The sequence below is a fragment of the Bombus impatiens genome, unplaced genomic scaffold (genome assembly GCF_000188095.3).
Source record: "Bombus impatiens unplaced genomic scaffold, BIMP_2.2 scf_0257, whole genome shotgun sequence".
Lineage (NCBI taxonomy): Eukaryota > Metazoa > Arthropoda > Insecta > Hymenoptera > Apidae > Bombus > Bombus impatiens.
The window spans coordinates 279,375-291,597 of record NT_176676.1 but is presented as its reverse complement, the minus strand read 5'-3'; the positions used below and the strand labels follow the sequence as shown (position 1 = coordinate 291,597).

Here is a 12,223-nt window from a genome sequence, read left to right as displayed (position 1 = left end):
TTGCCTTCCCTCGACTCAACAGCGGGGCCACTACGCAGCCAGACTGCGGACCGTCAGGATTCAGGTCCAAGTTTTCGCGCCGAGCTTCGACCGCGCAACGTGCACACCACGCTGCCAGCGACACGAGGATCGAGCCAACGTGATCTAGAACGAGCAGTCCAAGCAGCGATCGATCATCTTGGATCACCGATCTTGGGATTCGTTAAAGAGTGCGTCGAGTCTGATCGATCCTGTTTCACGAGGGGTTCGATCCGAGTCCACAGTGAAAAGGATACAGGAGCGAGGAATAGAAACCTTCCTGGACCTCATCAGACGGGATGTGAAAGATAGAGGAACGACTTTGAGTGGAGGAAGTTTGTGAAATACGCCGGTGGTAGGCGAGTGTGTGAGTTCGAAAGTGATCAGGGAATCATAGCGCAGAGGTGCGTGCGCCGTTCAGTCGGCACGTGGACGCACCAAAGGAACACGTTATATATAGACACATCGCGAATCCTGACTATTCGTCGATTATTACGGTGTGGTGAATTTATTGAAACCGGTGACGCGTTCTAAACGCAGTGGAATAAGTGTCCATCGCCAGTCGTCTAACCACTACGTGCAGAAACTACTGTGCGTTGTCGCGATCGATTAGCCGACCCGTGGCTTCATTAAGCCGGATCTCTACGGACACTGCTAGCGTAGACGTTCTTCGAGTGACTTATTTTAGACCTAGTGAACTCCGTTCAGTGAATTATAGCGGGCCCAGGCTTTACTCGTATGATCGAAGACTGTCGAAAATATATTATCAGGAGAGCCACGTGCGGGAGGCACTAAACGTGGCAGGTGCTACGGACAGGTGGCTCGAGTTAATTGCACGGCAATAAACGTAGACATTCTGCGAAAGATTGATCAACGGGCAAACTCTGAAACGTCCGTGTGTTGTACGTGTCTAGAGTGTATCCAAGGAAGGAGCCGCGTATCATTACGTTTTCTAACGACTACGCGTCGCACTGGCGATGCAGTAATAAAACTGACGACGACACAAGGACTCAGACTTTAACAAACTCCTAATTATCGCCGCGGGTAATTGCGACACGCACGTGACTGCCGTTGTGTTCTTCGACGTGGAATCGCGCGCGATAAGCACGGTCGCCGCACACCGTCTGACAAATAGAATAATTAAAATCACATTAAAGGAACGCTCGTCCGCGCACTTTGTGCTCGTTCCATCTTTGTGTTACATGATCATCTTCGAAGGGAACTGACTTACAAACCTCACAACGTTTTTCACTTAAGAATCATTACAAGAGGATTGCGATTGTTTCAGTAAAATACAAGACGTTTGAGTTATCAATCGAGTTTCTGATAAAAAAAAAAAAAAAAATAGTTCTATAATAAAATCAAAGGTGGTACTTCTGAAGTAGTATTCCTTCCGGGTTAGTTGGAACGATCGACGAATCGAGTCGACGTATTATCGGGCTGTGAGCTATTAACTGTTTGCTTCTTAATCGCTCCTAATTACTCACAATTACCCGGCGTAATTAAGTAGGCTGATGTCACCGGCGGTCGATGTATTTGTGAATCGTTTGTCCGTCGACGTCGGTCCACCGTCGCCATCCGGACTGTTATCTGTCGTCGCTGGTCGTTGGAAAATTACCGGAGGATCGTGAAAAAGAAAAAGAGGAGGCGACGAAAAGGTGCTCTCGAGGAAAGTCATCGATCGAATCAGAAAGCCGGAGGAATTGCGGTCGAATCCGTTGGTGTTCCAGTCGAGGGAAGTTTTATTCAGAGGCGATAAAATTTGTCAGACTGGGGAAGCGCGGCAAGAAGATTTTCAGTTCGTTCGAGCAGGTGGTATCGGGGTGAATAAATAGAACCAAGCAGTCGAGAGAATCTACGTCAGGACGACGTCCCACGTACAACAATCACAGGTCGTCTCAGGTGAGTGTCAATCATAACTCTTACTCGTCAATATTAAAATAGGACACTTAGGAAAATAACATAAATGATAAATCTACTTAGAAAATAGAATAATGTAAAAATCGATTCTGTTCTACAAGTCATAAAGATAGTTTGATACTTGTCGTTAAATATAGATAAGTTTCATAAAAATTTTATCATTTCATCAGGGAACATCGGTTGGTAGAACACGAAAGTATCTCAATGTTATTTATGTCCCGATAAAAAGAGGTTAACAGGAATTTTCGATCTCAGATAAAACGTCTAATTTTATGGATAACGTTATATTACACATCAAGATGAAAAGATTAAATATCAATGTGAAGCGTATCTAATAGAAAAACCCTATAATCGTGGTAATTGGTAGTAGTCGAAAAGAAAAGGGCACATATATTTCCATCAAAATTTGGTTCGGTCGATCCAGCCGTGTATTTATATCTGGCCAGGCAATTGCGAGGCTCGCGAGCGATAATCGTTGCTCCGATAGCATGAAGTTAATCTCTGTAATTAAGAAAGTTACTCGGGGGCCCGGCCACGCGGGAATGTTGCTAGCGAGAGATTGAAACCGGCGCTGGGTTCTGCACGGTTCGCCCGAAGCCGGTGATAATTCCCCGCGGCTACTTAGCTGCGTTCCAATAATTAGGGTGATAATTATGCGCGATCGCGTACGTGTCTACGTCTAATGTGACCTGAAAATGCTAACTGAAGGATCCGTTTCCTTTAACCTTCGAATAATTATTTTGCTCATGCTGTTCTCGAATTGGTCGTCTTCACAAAAAGAAAGAATCATAGCTTACTATTGGTCGTATGTAATATTCTGTATGTAATAGTATGTAATAGGACGTATGTAATAGTGGACGTATGTGATTGTAGAAATTGTTGTCAACATTTCTGTGGAAATAGGTTGACTTTTGGGTAATAGGTAACTTTTAACTTGGGAAATAGGTAACTTTTGTATGATATTTGTATCGGAAAGTTCGAGGATGTTTACTGTTTACGAAGATTTTTAAGGATATAGCGTAGAAAACATCTTCTTGCGAATAAAACTCTTGCTTCTTGTTATAATCCTGCAATGGATAGTTTAATCATGTTTCTTAGTTGAATGATTTTAGGTATAAAATTTCCTTGTGTTTGTCGTATTATTTAATTTTATCTCTGGACGTTTTGTACGTCTTTTGATCATTCTATAGCAAAAAAAGGCAAAAAGAAGTTGTTTATCTGTTTCTTATAATTCATCGTATTATAATTCGTTTCGTCATTTCAAACAATGTCTTCTTCGTCTACAAGAAAGAAAACTTGAAACACTTTAGGCACTGTCAAAAACTACAACATTAAAATCCGCAGCAAGTACACCGTAAAAATTCCCAGAGTCGTTATATGCTTTAACCAATAGATCACAATTACTTTAAATAAACATCATGTAACCTATTTATATTTCTAAGCATACACTCGATTAGGATAAAATTCTAACCAAATAAAAACGATGAAGAAAAAAGAGAAGTAACGGAAATATGATTCACGAGGTAAATGGCTAGAAGCGTCATCGCGAAATTTTAAACGTCCACTGGCGACACTACGCGTACCGCGAGCTCTTCATTACAGCAATTCGATGACTACCCCCACCGCTCTGGCCGACATCCACCCTCCACTGTTAAAAACGAGGCCGGTGAGCCGCGGTTTCCATCGAAATCATCGGCGGAATGATGCCGGAGCCGGTGGGTTGCGCGTACGCGCGATCCGAAGTGCGTGTCGAACACGCACGCACTCGTCATGAATCCAATTAACCCAGCCGCGCATACGCTGCGTGCCAGATATTTTCGATGAAATGACACCGTCAGTGAGACCACGTTGGCCACCGTGGCACACACGGTTTCCACGGACCATGTGATTGGAGAGGTAAACAGGAGCACGTGTTGGCAGCGTGACTACCGAGTGACGCGCGGGGGTTGAGGGGCGGATAGAAAGCGGGTAGGAGGTTGGACGAAGGGTGTGCAGAGTGGTTTGCCGGATGGGAAGGGTGTCGAGGGTAGAAAATCAGTGCGAGCAACCGGAGGGTAGGAGAGTTCTTTGCTTGCCGCCTCGGGACCATGGTGAGTCGCTGAAAGAGGAGGAGAGGGTTGGAGCAGTGGTTGGCCGAGAAAGAGGGAGAACGAGTGAAAGAGAGGGCACCGCTTTGCTTGACGTGGAAAACCAGGAAGGGAATGCGAGGAGAAAGAGGAGGAAAGTGCCGGTTGATGGAGATTCGAAAGCGGAAAATCCCAAAGGAAGCACTCGACTCGCGATATCGTTGGGACAGTAGTTCCCTCCGCCGACTTGGGAAGAAAAACCGACGCTTCTCCTTATCTGTCTTGAAGTACTTCCGATGTATATAGGATGGTTCCGTAAGAAAATTGAAAAAGCGGTGTTACAAATTGTTTTACTTAACTCAAGTTTGGGTATACGAAGGGTCTTCTTATTGAACAACGAATCTTTATTAGAAGAAATTTTCCTTGAATGGTTTAACAGATGATTATTTAGGGTGACAGGAACTTCAGAAACTTTTTACTTCTGAATTGTAACAGGGAAAATTCTTCTCTTTGAAAAATAGTTTTCATCTAATAGTACAGATTTCTCAATTTCATCCTTAGAATATATTTCGCAGCATAGGAACCAAAACTATGTTTTGTCAATTAAACAAGATAAAAGCAACATAAAATTCATAAGTTTCCATACAAGTACAACATTTATAGAATTGAATATTTACAACATGTAAGAAAAGGAACATAGAGAAGTAGATATTTAAAAGAAAAGATCTGCGTTCACACGGATCTAAGAAAAAGAGAAAAGCGAAAGTATGAATAAAAGTAAGGCGGGGGATGAGTAATAGAGAGAACGCGGATATTGTCCAGGTCAAGAAAAGTAATCGATGCTTTCCCCTTCTTAAATCCTTGCACATTTCTCCTCGTTCCTCCACGTTTATCCTCTATCTCTGTTCTCCTTTTCCCTCGGCTCGTCAACCCCCGTTTGCAGCCCCATTCAAGCTCCCTTTTAGCCGATTCAACCCCTGCCGACGATCCGGCGCGCGATAACGTTTCGCTCGACAACTTACCCACTTCCAGCTCGCTTTGTATCCTTGCTTCTCTATTTTCCATCCAGCGCCCTCCATCGATTATCGACTCACGAATCATCGCCGCTAAGCAAGTTACGCCACCGTCTTCGAGCGTCAAATGTGAATCGAGTGTTTCTCATCGTTTTCGTGCTCGAACACGATATCGCGTATTAATCGTCGACACATTCACTCTCTCCCTCTCCTTAAATTCGATTAAGCAATTTTCCTTCATTTGGAAAATTGATTTTCTTCGGTTATTCCACCGACTCGATCGATCTGTTTGTTTCGAATTATTTTGGCAGATATCGTTTCGGTGAAATAATTTAGTATGCTTGAAAATTATTTTGGATATTGGTATTTATAACGCCGTGAAATTTATTTTTTAACGGATGATCATTATTATTAGCATGGTTTTAACGTAAATAAAAGTACGGATCGATTTTCAATCATTAAAATACGTTGCAATGTTTTATGCAGTTTGTTGAAAATTTAATCTATATTTTAATGGTTAAATAGATTAACAAATTTAATCGGAAAATTTCTAAACTTCATGAAACTCCTCAGAATAAATCGAATATAAAAAATAGACTAGAGCGATTGTATCCTGTATTCAATAGACAATCTATTATGTTAAGCAATACATTACCTCACCAACGACGTGCAAGAACAATGTTCACGTTTTGCACAAGTGGTTCTTTGAAAAACAAAAATGAATTGTCGGAGGGTGGAAGAGATAAGAAATGAAACCCTTTCGCAGTTTAAACTTTTTTCTTTCTTTTTTCCCTTTGAGGGCAAATCCTTCTGCAAGCAATTGGACGACGTGACGCCCCATAGCGCGAGGCGATGCGTGAGGTGTCATTAATTCTAATAATTCATAAAGAAGCACGCACGTGCGTAACGGGGCGGGCCTGCTCGTCAAGGGACAAGCGTGATGCCACGGCACGAGTGTTTTTGTACGCTCGATGTTCCTAATAGACCTAATTTGCGTGTAAAAGCACTCCTGAGATTTCCGTGCCTCGTCGCCCTATTGAGGACTTCTTCTCGCGCTTGCTGGCAGCACTGAAAGGTCCCTGGCAAGAATTTTAATTCTCCGAAGAATGGACCCATGTTCCGCTCGTATTTTACGTCTGTCTCCTTTTCAACCAAGATGATACTTGATTTATATCTCTCGGGCCCTTGGGTGGTTAGTTTTGACTGGTTGCTCATTTGACGTTGAGAAAATTTTTGTGAAATTCTGTCTTTATTGGTTAATATTTGATTCTAATTGTTACGGTCTTGAGGTGGATTATTAAACGTGTAGGTGTATTTAATAATGCAACGAGTGGATGAAATCGTAATAGTCAGTTATACTAAAATTCAATGTAAGTACAAGTACAGAGATAGTGTATGCCGGTCGTAATCGTCGCTCGCTCAATGCTACTATGCTGATCGCAGAAAGGATAACAATTCAACTCTCTCCTAGGGAACACGTTCATACATTTTTATTGACGGACTTATTACAAAAAGTTCAAAGTTGCAGTTCTTATGTAACTCCGGTTGAAGATTACCAATAACATTTTGTCCGGAGTTCGTTTGTCTTTAGACTTTGTAAACCAAAACAACGTTGGTACAATAATATGAGGCTCTCCAGATTCGAATTTTCTGTTGGCTTATGTGCCGCTATAGTCTCTAGAGCCTTTGAGTATATAATTTTGTCTTGAGACTCTACTCCGTGTACTTAACGGAAGTTTCTGTGAAATATCTATTATCTGTATGAGATAGGATTTGATAAATTTGATTATTTCGATCTGTAGATTATTTGGGTGCTTAGTTTTGAAATTTTATTCTTTATTTTATTCTTGATCTCTAGATTTTTTTGATCACTTTTCCACGCTTCATTCTTCAGACTTAACGATTTTTTTTTAATTTTGTCTTTATTGGTAATGCTGTCTTATTGGATAAGTTATCTACTTAACAAAATTCCTACGCTGCTAATACCTTAACGTATCTCATTAACCTTTGCGCTTAACAAAAAATTTTGTAGAATACTATTTTCATCGAGTAATGTTATTACTCTTTGAATTCGTGAAAGAGTTTTTTTAGAAAATCTATCTTTGTTGGAAAGGGTGTTTTATTCAGTAAAGTTTTATAAACTTGATTACTCTGAAAATCCCTTGCATAATTAACACTTCGTTACCTTGCGTCACATTATAAATAATAATTTCCTGGATAATGTATGATAAATTCTTTCATTATTAGCACGTTCGTTACTTCACGTCATATTACCATATGAGTTAGTCAAAGATTCTTGTGAAATCCTGTCTTTGCCTGAAATAATAACGTAGTATTTAATACATTTGAATATTTCGTTATATAAAGTCCGTTTGTCAATATATTCGCTACTTTGCGTAATGTGTATGACACGTCAATCTTACGTAAGAGAGCATCTTATCAGACGATCACATTTTAATTTTTGGGAAAGATATATATTTGAAATCTTATCTGCATTTAGTACACTCTTATATTGTATAAAAAGTGGCAAATTATGTTACCTGCATTTAGTATACTCTTATATCGTATAGAAAGTGGCAAATTATGTGTATCATGTAATATAAAAGTATTAAAAGCCGACTATCATGTACATACAATGCTCGGATTTCTTCATGAATGGTTGTAGTGGACATAGTAAAGATGTTGAAACGCAGTCACTACGGAGGAAGAATGATCTTGGTTATTTTATAATATGTATATTTGTTATATAAGTTTCTCTTCTTACTGAAACAATTTGCAACAAGTACAAAATGTATCCTGCGTCGTGTAACTTTAAGAAAAAAGTTTGCAGCACATATTGCAATTTCTATATTATATAGTAAACGCAGTATGTGCAGAACACTCTGTGAGAGCCATTTTATCAACCTAATTATCAAATTTCATGTTCTTCACACTTATCACATATTCGCTAAAAATTACTCACAGCTACTTTATTTATTATTTGCTTTACAATTAACGCTTATGACTTAATAACGCACTTGACTTAATAAAAAGGAACTAAGAAATTAGTCATCGATTACACGCATTTAATACGACTAGAAATTAATTAAGGATAGTTGAGGCGACGAATCTGGCGATTTTTCGGCTCGATCGAGTGAGAAACGCGAATACTGTTCAGCAACGACGGTTAATCTCGTTGAAGTCGGTCGAAAAAAAGGGTCCAATGAACCGAGGCAACTCGTCTTTGGGCCAGATGTTAATTCCAACGACTCAGCGTGAGCCGCGAAGGCGGTTTAGTACGTAAATACATCTTCAGCAGGGGGTACCATTATAATGGGCATGTGCGGTTAAAGTTCTATTTGTGGTAATTCGGAGTTTAATGCACTCACGCTCTGATTTAGCCGGCGGGCTGACACTTTTTTTGTCCGGCGCAACCCCAACGACGCTGGCGCCGTAAAACATGAAATATTCTTCCTGCGGCTCCTCTGGATGGTCTCTGCCCGCGCGCCTACGTATATCGCATCATATTTTCCATCCTCCGTGCCAAAATTTGACGCCACATTATGCCAGCGCTCTCTCTCACTCTCTCTCTCTCTCTCTCTCTCTCTGTCTCTCTCTCTCTCTCTCATCGTCTCCGCTTCTCTCCGGATTATTTTCACTTAAAGCCACCACTGCAAGTTCTCGGATATGTTCCGCTTTTTGATCAACCTCCGCGACCACCGTTGCGAGAATTGGGCTAATTTCTCGGGGGAATGCCGACGATTTACAAATACGAGTGAAATACCAATTTTACATAATTTGCGTAAAATGAACTGACAGATTATGAATTATTCTATGAGTATGTTGTTTTATGATATCGATACGCATAATTTTGGATGTTTGTAGATTCGTTTGTGGTTTAGGGTTTTGTTTTTAATAAACACGATGTTCGTTAAAATAGATTTATGATAAAGTTCTATCTTGTTCTTAAAATTTCTAATATTTTACAACGTAAAATCATCAACGTAACCATCTGTCCCAACCTGTGAACTAAATCTGCCATCAACCTAGCCGTTTATCAAACTTCTTGTTACTACACATTGCATTAAAATTGTAAATTGTGACAAATAGAATTCTTAACATCTTCACTTGCATTCCAAAACTTGTAACCTTTGTAACTTTAAATCATACCAACTCTCGAATGTCTTGAAGTAAAATTTACCCTCAATCAATAACCTTCCTAATTCACCCTTAATCGCTCTTCGAAATCGTTGTACAAGGTTTCAATTGACTTTTAAAACGCATAAACGTAGAATTCCTAGCATTTTTACTTTTTTCCCCAAAACTTAGAATACTGCACCATTCTACTGATTCCGGAACACTCTGAAGTAAACCTATCTCCAACGTCACTTATCCATTGAAATTCTTAAATTATATTAATTCACTCGATTCATCCTGAATCCAAGTCATTCAAAGTTTCAACCTTCCTTCGCCTAAATACAGAATCGCTAGCATTTCTGCCCTTTTCTCAAAACTTACATCACTTCAGCATTCGAAAAACTGTCGTAAACTTCAGAGTTTAGGGCACCTAAACCTATCTTCAATCGTATCCATCCACCAAACTTTTAACATATATACTATGTCATCTCTCGAAATCATCTTTTAAAATTTCAACCCTTCTCGAAGCGTGTAAACAAAGCAATCATTTGGCGTGAAAGCATCGTGCTTAACCACAAACGTTTCCCGCAAATCCCGTATCTTGGGGCGTCCCAACGTCAATTCGAAGATCCCTTTGGATAGCCAATTTATGGCGAGTCGTGAGATCGAAGATCCGTTGCGTTTACGCACATTCGTCCGGTTGTATGCATCCTCGTCGAGGCGTTCGCACAGTCGCATTAGCAAGCCTGTATTGGGTTTAATCCTTGCGTTTCGTGACTCGGGACAAAGCCCCTCGGATTTCTGACGGAATGGTATCGCACGGAACGACCATTACCTCGGGCGGCACTTAGCCGCCGCGCTTACCTACATACGCGCGTTAAAGATTAATTCGAATCACTCGATACCAACTGGAGACTGCAGGGGAAGGAAACTCGATTCAGCAGCACGGTGACTACTGTGTTCCGATCGAATACGTTGCTATAGTGCTGTTTTCGAGCGTTTAGCGAACAAGCTCGACGATGATATAAGGGACAGAGATCCTTTCATCGCTTTGGGGTTGCGCTTTCGAGTTGCCGGAAGGGCGATCCAGGGATCGAGGGGTTAAACGAGTCGAGTCGGTGAAAGGAATGGAAAGGTTCGAGTTTGACACGCCACTGTGTGAAGTCGCATACTTGATATCTTGCAGGTTTGAGTTTGTTGAGCGATATTTGGGTAGACATCTGCTTTTTTAAGAAATGTGACTTTGGAGACGTGTGGCTTTTTTATTTATTGACATTGGTATTTAGAGAAGATGAAAAAGAAATGTAGAAAATTGTGAACTAGATTGTATTTTGTGTAGATTGAGATATCGATTATGTTGGAAAACTCAATGTTAGGAAAAGTTGACAAAAATATTAGATCTAGTTACTTTGACATTTTTAAAGTGTAGAAAGGAAGAAATTTAAATCTAGCAAGCAGTACGTAAATTATTGCACAATAAATTGTTTTCTGCAAGCCATAAAAACGCGAAAATATTTGCAAAAGAGAATTTTCTCATCCAATGCAATATTTTTCTAGTCAATTACTCCACTCCACTCCGCACAAAGGGGAGTACCGAATCTGTAGAAACAAAAAAGGCCTTGCACAAATATCGCAATTGCCTTTGTCAGCCTCGGTCCCACCAAATCATTTCATACACAGGGAAACGCGTTTCAAGCTTCCTTTTTACTCGGCCTCTTTAGCATTATGAGCACGGTCAGGCGCCACAAAGCCGCGATTATGCGTTGCCATTAGACCGGTCGATTGATTACGGGATCGTGCAAAAAAAAAAAGAGAAAGAGAGAAAGAAAAGAAGCCAGCAAGGACAATGTCGCGATGGGCGGTTGCCAACTGGTCCCGCTGGGATCATTTTATTGGCCGTGTTTCAAGTAGTAGGGTTACCCATACCGGCTTCTTCTACTTTCTCCCTCTCACTTGCACCTTTTCTTTTTCTTTTGCCCTTTAGCAGACAGCCTTGTACTTTCATCGAACAATTCGTGCCCCTTCCTTTTTTCTCGATGGTACAGAGATTTTGGTATTAGTCGATTTGTTTCCCGCTGAAGACAACCAGTCTTTTATCAGGAGCATGAGTATCGGTTAATTCTCGTTGACAGGTGCTATGATCGACGAGAGGGGTTGCCTGTTGGAAATAAGAAGACCATTCAGGAAATTTTTATGCTTTATTCGAATATATAGGTGTGCATACTTTTTATATTTTTTACAAATTTTGTGAAATGAAATAAGTAATACTTTGGGCATCCTATTTGATAAATATTTTTGACGATTATCATGCGACTAGCATATTTTATGAAACTATTTTACGAAATTACGACACTTCGAGTAGTTATCGCATACATTTGCATATACCCGCAGCTTGGTATTTTGCCTATTTTATATCAAAGATATTTTACACCGAAGTATATATCTTAGTTTACAATTACATGGCAGAATATTAAATACTCGAAATACTTTCCTGAAGTTGCAAAATTTGACACCATGATAATCATTTGAAGCTTCCACTATAATTTTTTAAATAGAATTTCCATTTCGATTTCCTTTATCCATAATTCTTCTCTAAAACTATATAATTTCGCATGAAACAATCATTCGAAGGCTTCATACATATAGTTTCGTAGATCAAATTTCCATTCGTATTTCCTTCATTTACGATTCTTTTCCAAAACAGTTCCCAAAATCTCGCACTAAGACAATCGCTCGAAGTTTATTATAATTTCTCAAATAAGAGAAAACAGACTTCTCTAACACCATGAAACGACGTCATCCCTAAATTCCTAACCCAATGTTCTCATGGATGGTACCATCCCACAGGCCGGAAGTTGAAACGCGACTGTCAAGTGAAGTGTGATGCGTCTATCAGGAAATCGAAGTCACTCGCGATCATCTGCGAAGAAGCCGGGGTATTTGGTGGCATGCTTGGCCATATGGTGATTACCCACGGTTATTTATAGCGTTGGTGGGCAAGAACGTCCGACGCGGCTCGTGGAAACGGTCCGCGTTTTCGCTACGAATTGGACCGAGCCTAAAATTCTAAAAGCGCGGTGATCTACGCGC

General features: G+C 40.4%; 1 protein-coding gene across 3 annotated transcripts in view; it reads left to right on the top strand.

Moving 5' to 3' along the window:
* The first annotated feature begins 15 nt into the window (after positions 1 to 15).
* Positions 16 to 12,223, top strand: part of LOC100741939 (POU domain, class 6, transcription factor 1) — a 218,579-nt gene continuing 206,371 nt past the window's right edge. For all 3 annotated transcript variants that reach the window (XM_033320177.1, XM_033320178.1, XM_003488630.4), the window contains exon 1: positions 16 to 1,920. The gene's annotated coding sequence lies outside the window, so the exon portion shown is untranslated. The remainder of the gene's footprint in view (positions 1,921 to 12,223) is intronic.